At 45.2% G+C, this 16,073-nt stretch overlaps 1 pseudogene across 1 annotated transcript in view; it reads left to right on the top strand.

Annotated features, from left to right (window-relative positions):
* Positions 1 to 15,022, top strand: part of LOC147020348 (uncharacterized) — a 118,707-nt pseudogene extending 103,685 nt beyond the window's left edge. Inside the window, exon 4 of the transcript XR_015061772.1 lies at positions 13,400 to 15,022. The product of XR_015061772.1 is annotated as an uncharacterized LOC147020348 (transcript). The remainder of the gene's footprint in view (positions 1 to 13,399) is intronic.
* Positions 15,023 to 16,073: the final 1,051 nt, after the last annotated feature.

The following is a 16,073-nucleotide window of genomic DNA, read 5'->3' as shown; positions in this document are numbered from 1 at the left end:
CTGTTTTTCTTCAAGGCCTGTGCCGGCCAACTTCATCGGCAGCTGTTGTTTTGCTGCAAGGCCTGTGCCATCGGCTGGCCGTGTTTTGCTTCAATGCCTGTGCCGGCTGGATCGTCGGCAGCTGTTATGTTGCTGCAAGGCCTGTGCCGGCCGGATCATCTGCAGCTGTGGTACTTCAAGGCCTGTGCCGGCCAGTTCATCTGCCGGCTGTGTTTGCCTGCAGCGGCCTTCTTCTGCGGGCTGTGTTGCCTGCACCTTTGCCATGCCATGCCCACTGCCCACGTTCACCAGCCCCGTTCAATTTTTGCTCTGCCCCCCCCTGTTCATTTCCATGTGCGCCAGGATCCGCAAGGCAACAGTTTGCAAGCTGCAAGAACTGCCCTGTTGGCAGCTACAACACGGGCCTGCAGTGGCGGCCCGTGCACCGTGTTTTGCGTCCATCCATTCATGCATCCATTCGTTGTGCTCGTTGCGGGTGCCACTTGAGCTGGCACGGAGACTGCGTTTGTGCAGCCCATGCACCGTTGTGGTTCACTGCGTTCAGTTCAAAAGTGAAGGCCTTGGACTGCGTGTGAGCAGCCAGCCACGTTCCCTGTCACCTGCATTGTTTGAGCCAGAGACTGCATGCGGGCAGCCTGGCTCCCTGCTAACTGCTTTCTTTTTGCAGAGTTCAATGATCCTGGGCCATGGTTTAGTGTAAAATTTGTAAGTTAAGGTTAAGATGTACTGTACATATGAGTGCGCCCCCGGCATGTATGTCTTAGCGCCGGCAATTTTATTTAAGTCGTCCGTGTGAGTGAGTTTGTTTAAATAGTTACGCAGCCCTCAGGTTATTTATTTTGGGGACACGAATACCATGAATGTCGCACTCAGGGATCCGTAGGTAAAATGTACTCGGGGAAAACTACACATGATGGCACACGAAAATTTGACGACTCGGGACGAGTCTGTAAAAAGGGAAGGGGGTAGTGTTGTGGTTACCAAATTCGCAAACCACCATTCAGGTCCCTTAGGTGAGGTATCTCGGTAAGTACATGTGTAGTTAGGCCCAAACCCGTTGTCTAGTGGGAATACATGTCATATATGCGTGCTGCGACTCTTCAGGATAGCCGTTTTTCTTTTGCTATCTTTATTTTGGACCAACCGCCATGATTACCACCACAACCACAACATCAACCACCAACCACAACGCCGCTTCACCACAACCTCCACGACCTTCACGTCACACCTCGCAACCGTAGCATCGCCACCGTTCTTGCCCCGCTGTGGGTACCGGTGTTGGACTCGTGCAGGGCGCGCGTCGAACAGCGTGTACAAAATCACGGATTTTGTGCTTCAAAAACGGATCAAAAACGACACACGCCCACTTTTTGCCGTCCAATCGGTGAGCGAGGGGCGAATTGGCCCCGCCCCCAGGGCGATCGATATATGCAAATTTATGGATCAAAAAGCCTTCACGCCCACTTTTTCTCGGGCCAATGGGGAGCAAGGTGAAAGGTCGAAGGGAGGGGGTCAAAGATGAGAGGGCGAAGTTACGGGGCGGATAAAAGGACCGTGTTCGTCAGTCAGAGAGACGAGGAGAGAGGGAGAAGTAGAGGAGAGTCGAGAGGCGGAGAGTCAGGAGAGTCCAGTGGGTAAGAGAGTCCAGTGGCAGAAGAGAGTCGGAGAGTCGAGAGGCGGAGAGTAGGAGAGTAGGAGAGTCGGAAACAGAGAGTCAAGACTTCGCGGGCGGTGGAGCTGCTCGTCGTGTGCGGAACGGAGGGGACGGAGCTGTGGAAAGGCGGCGACACCAGACGAGGGGGTGCTCGCGTCGTGCAGGAAGCTGCACCCGAGGGAGGCCGACAGCGCGACCTGGCCGAGGTGGAGACGCTCGTCGCGGGATAATAAAGATCCTCTATACCCCGAGCATCAGCAACCCCCTCCTGTTTCCCCCCGCGCTGAGATAGTGCGACCAAGGGGGCCCCTTTCCCACCCCCTACCAGACGCTGTCCGCGAGGCCCGCGGAGTTGAGGCACCATCGCCGCTCCGCGTCTCATCACCAGACGGGTAGGCGCGACCCGGTCTCGGCCTCAGGCCCGCCTCATCCTTCAGGGTATTCTTTCCTTGGTTTTGGGTATGTGTTGTCGGCGCCGTCTGTGAAGTAGAATTGTATAAGTGTTGCCGTGTGCTCGGTAGTCGGTATTAGCTCTGCATTGTGTTTTCGCTTTTATATTTGCTTTTTGTGTAAATTGCATTGTGTCTTTTCTGTGTGCTTTTGGTGGAATTGAATGTGTGCTTCCCGTGTGCCGCGAATAAATGTGCTTTGTGTTGAACCGTTTCCCGCTTCGCTTCGTCATTTCTCCCATTGAATCCTCATCTTGCTTCACGTAAAGGGTTGGTAGTGGGCTGAATACGCCCGATAATTAATCAAACCGTCGAGGTCGACGATAACACCGCTCGGTTATTCTGATAGTACGGAACGGGTCGCTTAAGTGGCCCGTGTCCGAAGTCGACCTGCGGCGAGGTGCGATCGCCCGGTCTACCCTCCGCGTGGGTACTTAGGTAGGTCGAATTTGGCGAGCAACCCTATCCCACGCGGGGGCTGATTGGCTCGATCGCGGTGAGACCGAAAGGTCCACCCGTGACTGGTTCCCGGCGTTAGTCCGAGAGGGTCACGACTGGATTGTCCGTCCGGTGGGCGACGTGCCGCGATTCGAGTTACGTGGCCGTCAGCACGCCGGCGGGCGCGAAATCCGCAACAATACAATTGGAACGTGAGTACATCTTTTAATTAGATATCATTGGAACGTGAGTGCGTCAATTACTTAGATACCATTGGAATGTGAGTACATCTATTAATTAGGTACCATTGGAATGTGAGTACATCTATTAATTAAGTACCATTGGAATGTGAGTACATCAATTACTTGGATACCATTGGAATGTGAGTACATCTATTAATTAGGTAACATTGGAATGTGAGTACATCTATTAATTAGGTACCATTGGAATGTGAGTACATCTATTAATTATGTACCATTAGAATGTGAGTACATCTATTAATTAGGTACCATTGGAATGTGAGTACATCTATTAATTAGGTATCATTGGAACGTGAGTGAACGTGGGTACATCTATTAATTAGATATCATTTGAATGTGAGTACATCGATTAATTACTAGCAGGGTATGCTTACACATTGTAAGCAATAATGAACCGTGCTTCCCCATTGTCTCGGGTCCTTCACCTGAATTTGATGTCATTTCTTCATTTTCATTATTTTTTTTTTCATTTATGGATACTTTCTGACGGTTCTGTGGTTTTTCCTGGTGTATCAGCTTAGATGTCCTTCAGTGCACAAAATTACCGTGGTTTGTCATTGTTTCGGCCCACTGACCTGCATTATTTTCATTTTCATTATTTATCTTTTCCTTTTTCGGATGTTTTCCAACTGTTCTGTGATTTTTCTGGTGTATCGGCTTTGATGTCCATCGACATGCACAATTTCAGCTTTCTACGTCACCCGGAAGGTATCAAACTTTAATATCAGTCACTGAGTCAGTGGTTAGAATGAACTTTATATAGTAGATGTAATATTGGAACGTAAGTATGAGTACGAAATGCATACAATTGGAATGTGGGGACATCTATTAATTATGTGCCATTGGAACCGAGTATGTCAATTAAATACGCACTATTGGAAGGTGACTACGTCTATTAATTATGTATGATTGGAACATGAGCAGGCTCATTAATCCCATCACCTGAAGATCGGGTATTGCATTTGGGCCCGTTTGTTTGTGTATTTGTTTGTGTCTGTCTGCACAGGATGTGAGTATGTCTATTTATTATGTATCACTCGCTACTAAAACTTGTTGCTTCGCTGACGAGGGTCTTGGGGAGGGGGAGAGGAGAGAGGTGAGGGAGAGATAGGAAGAAAGGAGAGAGGGAGGAGAGAGAGGAGGCAAGAGGGAGGGGAAGCTATGAAGGGGGGAAGAGCAAGGAAGGGGTGGGGGGAGGTGGGGACAGCTCCGCCTCACCAAACGTCGTTATAGACTGTGGGAGGGAGGGATGTGAGGAGGGTGTGAAAGAGAGCAGGAGTATGAAAAAAAAGAAGAGAGAAAGGTGAGGGGTGGAGGTGGGCGTAGTAAAGAGAATGTTGTTGTTCGTCTTTCGGCTGCTCCCGTTAGGGGTCGCCACAGCGGATCATCCGTTATGATCCGCATACTGATTTGGCATAGGTTTTATGCCGGATGCCCTTCCTGACGCAACCCTGGTCGCCTCTTACGACACAGGGATAAGGATTGGGTTTCGCCATGATTCCGGGCTGCCCTACACCCTCTCATAGCGCGGCCCAGTGCGGAGCTCCCGTCTTCAAGCGATCCTCCAACCCAAGCCTCCGAGTAGCCGGATTACAGGCGCACGCCACTACGCCGGTCCGGCGAAGTAAAGAGAATAATAACCAAACACACACACACACACACACACACACACACACACACACACACACACACACACACACACACACACACACACACACACACACACACACACACACACACACACACACACACACACACACACACACACACACACACACACACACACACACACACACACACACACACACACACACACACTCATGTCAGAACAGCTGCACACACAATGACACAACAGAGTTTCTAATGCAATCTGCTGGCACATCTGCAAAAACTTTGTCTCAGTTCCAGAAAATTTGTGGGAACATGAACCAATAGAAATCACTGAAAACATGGAAGTACCGACCGCTCACGTACGACCTAATGATCCCATCGAGCGTGAACATTGAAAACAAACTGTTGCGACCACACATCATACTTCGGTACAAAAATGAGAAGAAGGCATTGTTTATTCAGATGTTGATATCAGTGATTTTGGATGAAGTGATGTAGAAATCAAGAAAATGACCAAACACCAAGACCTCAAGAATGAAGTGAGAAGATCCTGGAAGCTGAAGAATGCCAAAGTTGTACCAGTGAGAGTTGGATTTACAGGAATGATGACAAGGAACCTCATGGAGATATTTAACATAGGGGGAGTACCCCTGGGTGCTCACCTGCTTGTGACTGGATAAGATAACCAGGCAACCACTGGTAGGCATGGATGACCCACAAAATATACAATGGAGAAGAAAGTAAATACCTATGGATTGTATATTTAATGCCATGAACAAACCTTGGTACATAACGGGTGATAAAAGTTGTGGTCAAGTTTCATCGAAATTGTGCATGTGGTTTCAGAAAAGAAAGCAAATACATATTTTGGGGGGCAACCCCCCCGCCCTATAAAACCCCTTCGACCCCAAGTTTTTTTTAATGTCGTGAACAAACTTTGGTACATGATGGGTGGTGAAGATAGTGGTCAAGTTTCATCGGAATTGCGTGTAGTTTCTCAGAAGAAAGCAAATACATATTTTGGGGGGCAATCTCCCTTAAACCCACTAAGAGCCCGATTTTTCTAATGTCATAAACAAACTTTGGTAGGTCACGGGTAATGAAGGTCGTGGTCAAATTCCATTCAAATCGTATGTGTAGTTTCTGAGAAGAAGTTGCATGTATTTGTGGATGGACGGATGGACGGACGGACGACATGCCATCCTAAAAGCTCCCCGGAAACTACATTGCAGGTAAGCTAAAAACCATAACCAGGCAACCACTGGTAGGCATTGATGACCCACAAAATATACAATGGAGAAGAAAGTAAATACCTATGGATTGTTTTTAATGCCATGAACAAACCTTGGTACATAACGGATGATTAAGGTTGTGGTCAAGTTTCATCGAAATTTTTGTGTGGTTTCAGAAAAGAAAGCAAATACATATTTTGGGGGGGCAACCTCCCTTAAACCCACTAAGAGCCCGATTTTTCTAATGTCATAAACAAACTTTGGTAGGTCACGGGTGATGAAGGTTGTGGTCAAATTTCATTCAAATCGTATGTGTAGTTTCTGAGAAGTTGCATGTATTTGTAGATGGACGGATGGACGGACAGACATGCCATCCTGTAAGCTCCCCAGGACTACATTACAGGTGAGCTAAAAACCATCCCTGGGAATATTATTACAAACGAACTGCAGTTGGAAGCTGTCTGGGACTCAGCGACGATCCTGAAGAGAACCCTCGGCACAAAACTTTGAGAACTGAAAATTTCACAGCTTGGTCCATGAATCGTGATCCTTACTGAAATAAAGGTGGATGCTTTGATCCCACCCTGGGGAGGACTTCATTCCACATTCTGAAACCTGGATAAGTAGATACCACTCAACGACACACGCACGCACACACACACACACACACACACACACACACACACACACACACACACACACACACACACACACACACACACACACACACACCTGGCCAGTCTCTGTTTCACCTGAAACCCACCCACCACATGTGGAGATCGCAGGCAACAGCAGCAACTCCCACATACATGTACACACACATTTATTAGTATAGATTGAAATGTAAGTACATTTTAGAAATATGTACAATTGGAACGTGACTACGTCTCTTAAGTTTTGTGCTAATTACATATTGGAACGTATTATTACGTCTTATTCATTTTGTACCACAACAGCACACAAACACCACAAGAAACAAGTCCCGACTTGGGCCCAGTGGCGGATTAACATTTTTTGGGCCTTTGGCTTGGTATGTATGACCGGGCCCTTTTATAATAAACATTATAAAAATTTAGTTTTCATTGAGGGAGTAATGCATGATAGCGCACAAAACAAGTTCAACGAGGGTAAAAAAAAAAATTGGCGTACAGGGAATTACCCTAGAGGAACACAATTTGGCAGGGAACATTATTTTGCATGAGTAGCGGCGTGACAGTGACAGTGTGACACCGGCCATCGGAAGCGTGTGGTTGTTTCGAAGCGCTCTTGTTTCTCCTCTCTTCTTGCTCGCTGTAAGGATTCATGATGCAGGAATAGGGGAGAGCGGTGATGGTTCGGGCAGTGCATTTCCTGAAAAATGTATGAGACCTCCAGGCGTGACATTTAGAGTGATATTGTGGAAGAGTTTGTTTGCATAGATCACTAGCATTTGAATGGCTGAGGAGTGAGGAGGCGTGCTTTGAGCTGCAGGTCAATTTTTGTGTTTTTTTGGGGGCAATTCCGATGTAATTTTTCGAGATTATATCATAAGCTATAGATCCATGAATATTTCAAGTGCATGCATAATCATTGGTATGGTGAATCAGTGTTGTATATTGAAAGTGCTGTGCTATATAACAAACCCAAGATTCTCTCCAATAATAGTTGAGTGAATGGTGAATGTGTAGGACCAGCACAGGAGACTGACCTGTCAGGCGTAGCACATGAATCATTCCGTATCAATGTTTTTCTACCTGTCATTGATCAGCTGTGTAGCGCCTTGAGTAAACGGATGGATGCTTACTCAGAACTGACCACAAAGTATGGATTCTTGACAAATCTTTTGCATTTGAAGGATGAAGAATTGCAACAGGCTGCACATCATCTGATTTCTTGCTATTCTAAGGATCTTGAACCCAGCCTTGGAGATGACTTGATTCAGTTCAAAGAGTATAACTTCATGTATCCACAGTTGGTACTGACACTGAATGTAATTTTGAACTTCATATGTTTAAGCAAATTGTGTAAAAACAACCTCTCTTCAGTTTTTCCCAATGTATATATTTCCCTTCGAATGTACCTATGCCTGATGGTATCCAACTGCAGTGGAGAGAGATCATTTTCTGCTCTAAAAACGAATCAAGAACTACCGAAGGTCAACAATGAAAGACAAAAATCTGAACTTCTTCTCAATGATGCACATCGAGTCGGAGCATTTGCGAAAAATTGACAGTCAGGATATTATTAATGAATTCGCAGACAAAAAATGTCGAAAATTCAAATTTAAAATGTTTATTTTTCGATTATTAATATGGGTTTTTAAAACATGCATTTGTGGAAGAAGTGCCTTCGTGTTGATCATATTTAGTTTTCGTTTTAATGTGATAAAAAGCAAAATTCTTTCTTTTTAAATTTGATTTTACTGACGGATTAATGTATTTTAATTTTTATAGATCTCGTTTTCGGGAATAAATACTTTTGTTTGATTGATATTTTTTAATTATACACATATTTTTGGTGGGCCCCTAAGACATCCGGGCCTAAGGCTTCAGCCGATGCATCCTGTAGGGCTATCCGCCACTGCTTGGGCCTGCAATCCCCGATTGCTCTTTCTGGCGTACAATTCACACTCGCAAATAATATTTCAAATGCATCCAGAAACCTGTGAATAATGGAAAATTATAATCTGTTGTGTTCACACTTCATAAAAGTACCGGCAATGCCTAAAAGATTCCACATTAACCTTCCAAAACGTTTCAAGACTGCTGGTAGTGAGTGCTAACAGGGAGCAGAAGAACACGCCATGTTTGGGCCATTGACATAGTACTGTGTAGTATTTAAAATGCTGAAGTCCGACAGGATGTTGCAGAGGTAGCTTTGAGTGGTGTACTTTTGGTTCAATTCCCGACACGACTATAAATTTGGATTTTCTGGTTTTAGGCCTGGTATTGTATCAAGAAGTGGTGCCATCCCTCGGATGGACGTAAAGCTGAGCATCCCGTCTCAGTTGGTGGATGTTTAAGGTACATAACGGTGTCTTCAACAAAAAATAGGTGAGATTATCACCAGCATTCAAAACAAAGTACTAATTCCTGTCACCTTCAGTCAAATGTTAGGCCTGGCCAAGCCTGGTCAATAGATGTCAGAAGATTCTGTGTTACCATTTACTAAGAGTATGGCTTTGGATGGGTACCATGGATGTAGATGTCTCTTTTATTTTTTATTTTTTGGATGCAATTTCGAGGCTCATATGAGAGCTAACACATATAACGTACAACAAGGGGAGCAGGAGACAAGAGGGGTGGGAGAGCGAAGGATAAAACGGTGTGGAACAGAGACATGAGAAGATCTGTGGAAGGGAGAGGGATGGTGCAGGGTACACCGGGTAAACAAGATGGATACTACAGGGACTTTCAAGTCCTTACACGACAGGGACTTTCAGGAAGGAAAGCAGGAAATTTGAAGGAGGTGTGTTTGGGGTGGATTAGTGGGGGTAGAAAAGATCATGGTTTTGGATGGGAGATGATAGGACATGGTGGTGAACGGCTGTTTTGAAGACCTGGGGGGAAAAATGGGATTGAAGAGAGTGTGGGAGTTTGTTCCAAAGGTGGGGGAAAAAAGGAATGAAAGAGTGAAGGTGAGCAGTGATTCGTGATTTTGGTAGTTTTACCAGAAGGGGGTTGCTAGCGGATCTTGAGCGCCCTGCGAAAATATGGAGGGGGGGGGAATATCTCGGACAGAGCAGGGGGGTGAGGCTGGAGAGTAGATGGGAGAGGACCAAAAGACCACTGACCTGCCTGCGGTGAGAGACATTGAGAGACCTAAAGACTCAGCCTCATCACGGGAGATGCCAATAATCACAAATGCCTTGGTTTCCACAGCGTGAAGCCGAGAAGGGTGAGAGGCAGGAGCACCAGCCCAGAGGGGAGAGCAGTACTCCATCAGGCTGAGGAGGAAAGCTTTGTATGTGGTCAGGAGCTCAGGTGTGCCAAGGAAGGACTTTGCACGATGGAGTATGCCCAGTTGGAGACTGGCTTTGGAGGCCAGGTTGGAAATGTGGCTTTCCCAGGAAAGATCATGGCAGATAGTGTGACCCCCAGAAGCTTGAATTAAAAGACTTCTTCAAGAGGATTGTTGAGAAAGTAGATGGGGGGGGGGGGTTCCAAACAGTCGTTTTGGAGAGACATTGTGAGAGTGTGATATTTGTTAGTATCAAAAGACATGTTCCACGTGTTGGACCAGTTTGTGATTTTATCCGGATCTGCAGTGAGTGAAGAAGCTGCTGCTTGCTTGTCTGAGGGATCACAGATGGTACGACAAAGGGTGGAGTCATCAGCAAAGAGATAAAGAGGATTTTCCAGAGAATCGGAGAGATCATTGATGGTAATAAAGTACAATGGAATATGTTAGTCTACTGCAGAGAGATGTAAAGCACCTTTATGTCGCATAGCTCAGCTCCACACTCCACATGAAATGAATTTGAAAATAATAAATTACGGTATCAGGTGTGTGAGAAGCATTCGTTGCATGCACAGGCATGTCCCAGAAGCATCGTTTTGTATCACTGCTTGCACAGGCACTTCATACAGCCTCAAATCTAAATCTCACAAAGAGGTTGTGAACTCAACAAACCTCAGCAAACATTTGGGAGAGTGAAAGTACTTGGAGACCGACATGGCGACCACGAAGCTGGTCTTACAACTGGATTCCAACAAAAAAAACCTCCAATCCTTCACATTATTCCATGGAATTTAAACATGCTTGGTGGAGAAATGGTCGCTTTAGCAGAACCACAACCACCCTGACCCAAACTGACATCATATATGCATTTTGTAAACAGTTCAAAGGTTACCAGACCCATATTGTTGAGCAAGGTCTTTAGTGATACGAATGTCATTGTGCAGGGCCCAAACATGTACAGTGAATGAATGGGAATTCTCAGCAATTTTCTGGCAAGGCCACGTGTAAACTGGTCTTCCTTCCTTCCCTGCTTTCCAGGCTTCCCCATCGTCTGCTCACATTTTTTTTCCACCAGCTTTGACTTCCTGCCATTCATCAGGGGAATGCAGTCGAAAGGGCCGCTCAACAACCGTACCCCCTTCGGCGCAACATCCGAAGGCTTCCTCTGGGCAAAGGTCTTGCGACCTGCAACTGGTGACGCACTATAGGGATGCATCAGGATGGCTCATCGTGCTGAACAAGGAAATATTATGTAGCCAGCCAGATTTGTGCCAAAGAGTTCGCAACTTAGCTTATATCCCACCAGGACATTTACTTGCAATTCCACAGTAAAATTAACCCTTTAATCCCAGTCTGAGAGCCCACTTCTCAAGCGAATGGCGTCCTCAAATCCTCTGCACATTCGGGTCACACCTTCGTGTGTCCCATAATTAAAGCGCAGGCACGCCTGTGACCCCTCCGCCATTAGGCACAATTACACCCACTTTTTATTCCGTGGCCACAAAGCTGTTGTTAGAGACTTGGGCATTTATTATACAGAGAGATAATCAAACTGGCAGGGACAATATGTTTGATGGACTAATTTGGTTTGAGGACCAGCTAATTTTAGACCAGTGCAGCAAATCTTTATAATGAGGTGCAATGAATGGAGGAACACAGACATGACAGGTGCCTGCTGTCTGTTAGATCACGTCTGTTTCTGTTTATAGTATCATTTATGATCCACCTTTATGCACTTTTGCTATTTTGATCAAGCTCTGGTTTGTCTCTTGAGTGATCACTTCTTCATTCTCCAGTGGAGATATGCAATTAAAACCTTTTGCAACTTCAAGCTCGTTGAAAAATTACAGCAAACTTCCTGACTGATAAAATAGCCAATGTCTGCTCCATTAACACCTGTGCAATGTGTGAGAACTGTTACTTACGAGAGGGTTTCGTGCTTCGATAACTGAACGTGCACTGTTAAATCCGAAGCAACATAATGCCATCGTGTGGACTATTTTGAAAATGCTCCTTTCGTATGCCACACAGGACTGCGGGGTCACATCATTGGCTGAGGGCATGGCTGTGGCGCTGATGCAGTGCCCCCTGTAGGTTAACACAGGAATTTGGAATTTGTACGTGGGGTTACTGGCAATAGGTTACCTACCCTTCGCAAAGGAGCTCTTTAACGTCCCCTAACTAATGTCAGGAGATGGGACGCGCAGTTTAACGTCCATCCAAGGGATGGCACACACACATCGATGTCTGGAGTGAAATGCCAGGATGACATTTTATATCTGGGCTGAGATTCGAACCCAGGATAGATGGCTGACAGACGAGTTGTGTGTACCTCCGGGGTCGAGGCCATCCCTGCCAGCCTACTGAATGAACTAAACAGCCAGTGCCTAAAAATAAAGGCATTGATCTACATAACAACATATCTTCCCATACTTTGTATGTACCTTTCATTTTCCCTTTCCTTCTAATTCCTCCAAACCTCTTTCTTCTTTTCTCCCCACACTATCACACCCTGTCTTTTACTTTTTCCCTTCCTATTCTCAATATACTTTTCCCATTTTTTCGAAAACCTACAGGTCTTTCCATTCGACTCCCCTCAACCTTTACATGGTGTGGATATTAAATAGATAGACCCCTAGAATAAACAAGACATGCATTTGTGAAACTGGAATCCTGACAAATTATTTGGTACTTCCACAAAAAGCTCTCCCTTGAGAATCTTTCAAGAAATTGAAGGCTCAATTTATGAGCTATCTGGATATTAGCTACACAAGACAAATTAAGGCATTTTTTGGATAACCCCTAATTAATAGATTGGCCCCTTAGTTACCTTTAAATGAGCAGATACCAAGTGAGGTCAGATCGGTAACCTTTTGCTGTACCTAGCCTGAAATCTGTAATTTGAGTGGTGCGTTGTTCTTCGAGCACATCAAGGAAACCTTCAAAGACAAAGCACAGGTGACAGGTTACAGGAGACCAAACTCAAATTTCAATAAGTTAGGCTTGTTACATCTGATCATGATCAGAAGTTTGACTTCACAGAGAGACAACAAGGAATTCCTTAAAAGTAAGCATAAAACAATGTATTTCTGTCCACTACAGGATGAAAGCCACCTGCAACTCGTGTTGAGGATCATTTGGCATACTCAATGTCCTTGTCAAGTGTGGGATGGAAAGAATTATAGTACAGCGGATAAGCTCTCGTATTTTAACAAATTGTGCACTTTATGAGAAAAGCATGAAATTTCTAGCATAGTTATGTCATACCATAATGTTTATTTTCGGATGTAGAGGGAAGTCAGATTTGACCTCTGAGGGGACAGTGAGAGGTCAAATCCAAGATGGCCGCTAGTCACCCGGGTCTAATGTTCAAACGTCCTTAATTTTGGAACCAGACTGCGCAGAAAAACATTTACGGTGTCATTTCCAACTAAATTGGGGATGCCCATTCATTTGGTGATACCTTTGAGGATGTCAGAATTCAAGGAAATGAATTTAGGTCAAGGTCAAGGTAAAAATTTATCAAAAAATAAGCAATCAGTTGAAATTTGCAAATGAATACCGAGTGGTGTCATTGTGGGGAATTTTGTTATTTAGCCCCTCAGAGGGTGTGCTTAAGGTGGATGTGGCGCAGTTATGCATTGTGTATATCCATGCTTAGACGAGCTGGGTATAGATGCATTATCTGTAGAGTTCTATGTTTTGTTGACCCTTAGCAATGAAGAAATCCTGGATATTGACAAGTATCTAAGAAGATAGCCTAGATGTAAAATGTGGTATGGTAGTTGGAGCTTTCATTGTGTTTTTGTCTTTCAGAATCTTCTCTCCTGCCGTGGTGATTTTGTCGCAACCATGCCGAAGCGTCACTTTCTGATGGACCCTACCCAACCGTCTAAATCCAAGTAATCCAAGCTACCCAACAGCACTTACTGGGACATTTGTGTCCTCTGCCAAATAGTAACACATGAATCTTTGCAGTGTCCTCTCAGATCAACGAAACAGCCAGTTGATAGTGGCTATGCATCTCTGGCAAAAGACCTTCTCCGGTTCCACACCCTTCAGCACATGCCAATGGACCTCCACCTGGAGCGATTGGATGACGGAAATGGCATAGAATCCACTCTGAAGGCACACGGGGCTGATTGGCACAAGAAATGCCGGCTAAAATTCAACAAAAAGGCGTTTGACAAGCAAAGTCGGGGAGAATTGACTACAGGATAACAAAGTACCTCTTCTGTGCACACTCGATCTGCTCACAGCCATCCACAGTCCACAGAGCCTACTTGTTTCTTCTGCAATGAGCCTGCTGGTTCTGTAGATTTACATAATGCATCAACCTACAACATCGACACAAATGTGCGGAAGTGTGCCCTTGAACTTGAGAACATTGTTCTTTTGGCCAAGCTTGCAGCAGGGGACATGATGGCCATTGAGGCCAAGTACCATCACCACTGTCTGCGTTCACTATACAACAGAGCCAGACAGGCTGCACCAAAAGGCAATGGTGGAGATGATTCTTGCCTGCATGGCATAGCCTTTGCTGAGCTAGTGGCATACTTGGAAGACATGCACATTGATGAAGGCAGTGCTCATGTGTTTAGACTGACAGACATCGCTCAGCTGTACAAGTTCAGACTGGAGCAGCTTGGTCTGACTGTAGCAAAACGGATTCACACCACCAGACTGAAAAACCGACTGCTTACTGCGCTTCCTGATCTGAGGGCACATTCACAGGGAAAGACACAATTCTGAGTTTTGAGAAGGACATTGGACCAGCCCTCATGATGGCCTGTCATCATGACGGTGATGACATGCACTTAATGCGAGCAGCACAGGTGGTGCGCGAAGAGATCTTTGACTCAAGTTTCTCCTTTGATGGGTCATTCCAGGAAAATTGCCAGCAGGAGGCTCTGCCACCAGCCCTCTTGGCTCTAGTCAACATGATACTCGATGTGGCATACATCGAGCATCAGACTCAGCTGGTACACACAACCACCACAAAACCTGCCCTAGCAATCTCCCAATTAATGGTGTTCAACAGCGTAAAGCATGCACGGAACGTGGATTCATCAAGCTCAGAACGTCATAGCCGCAGCTGAGAAACTCCACTTCTACTCTATCTGTCCCTCAAGATCCATGCAGTTACACGAAGTAGAATGATAGTTGACACACTGTTCAAATTTTTTAAGTTTTTTAACGTAATTTGACCTTGACCTTGATCAAAATGCATTTCCTTGGCTCCTGGCGATCTCAAAAGTATCACCAAACGAATGGCCATTCCAAACTTAGTTGGAAATGACACCTTAAATGTTTTTTTTACACTGTTTAGTTCCAAAATTAAACGCGTTTGAACATTAGACCCGGTGGACTGGTGGCCATCTTGGATTTGACCTCTCACTGTCCTCAGAGGTCAAATCTGACTTCCCTCCACATGTGAAAATAAACTCTATGGTATTCAATAACTATGTCAGAAAATTCATGCTTTTCTCATAAAAACGCACAATTATTGTGCTTATCCGCTGTACTATTAGCAGCCATGGGGAGGAAGTCAACCCCCCAAGGAGCCAATGGAGAAGGAACTACGTTTTTGACCAATCAACTACACAGTCAGATTCAAAAACGAAAGCATTAATGAGTAAATGTAGCCAAAAGGTAATATATGTAGAGGCGTCCAGAATCATGCCTTTGTACTCCCTGATTGGCGACTGAATGCATATTTGTCACATGGGCTACGAGCAATACTCAATCATAGACCATGTGGCATCAGAAACATGGTAGCACTTTGAAATGGGTTGTTGTTTTGGAAAGCAAAGGACAATTCGAGGTTCAGAGAGACCGGCCATTATCACTTCCCCATGAGTATCAATCCAAAATCCACTAAGGTACCGAGAAAGTCTTGCATGCTGGACCTGGACCGCTTACCCTCTCTATCCTCAGTCCAGTTCCTCAATATAATGTGATTCCTACCACGGTTCCAGCAATGACAGAGCAATCTTTAAAGTGACCTTTGAATAATGATCAACAAGTTAGCCATTCATTCAATCACGTGTTAATCCAGATGACATATCGGAAAGTTTCGACTCATCGCCCCTCAACGCAGTGTCATATTCTCACCATCTCAGCCCTCAAAATCACTGATGCTTCATCCGATTTCTTTTATCTTTGAGAGTAAAGATTTATAGCTGTTGTGGGATGTGCAGGTGAGTCAAATGTCCATCCTGTGCTTATCTCGCCATAAGGCTTGTTTCCTGCTGATTCATACCACAGCTGGTCCATGCTTTGCTCACAGGAAACCAGTTCTCAAATGATAATTATATCTTTCACTTGAAGGTTGTCTTAAAGATTTCCAACTGGGTGCCACGGGGGTGGGAATGCCTTCCTTCACTTCCGCCAAACAGGCAGTTTATTGAACTTATGCCCAACGGTGAAGCAAGGAACCCCATTTTGACGGTTATTGGAGAAGATAGCAAAGACCCTCCTATCACCTTGT

Source organism: Eptatretus burgeri, chromosome 9 (genome assembly GCF_056783735.1).
Source record: "Eptatretus burgeri isolate ZD-2024b chromosome 9, Ebu_testis_v1, whole genome shotgun sequence".
Taxonomy (NCBI): domain Eukaryota; kingdom Metazoa; phylum Chordata; class Myxini; order Myxiniformes; family Myxinidae; genus Eptatretus; species Eptatretus burgeri.
This window is presented reverse-complemented; position numbering and strand designations above follow the sequence as displayed.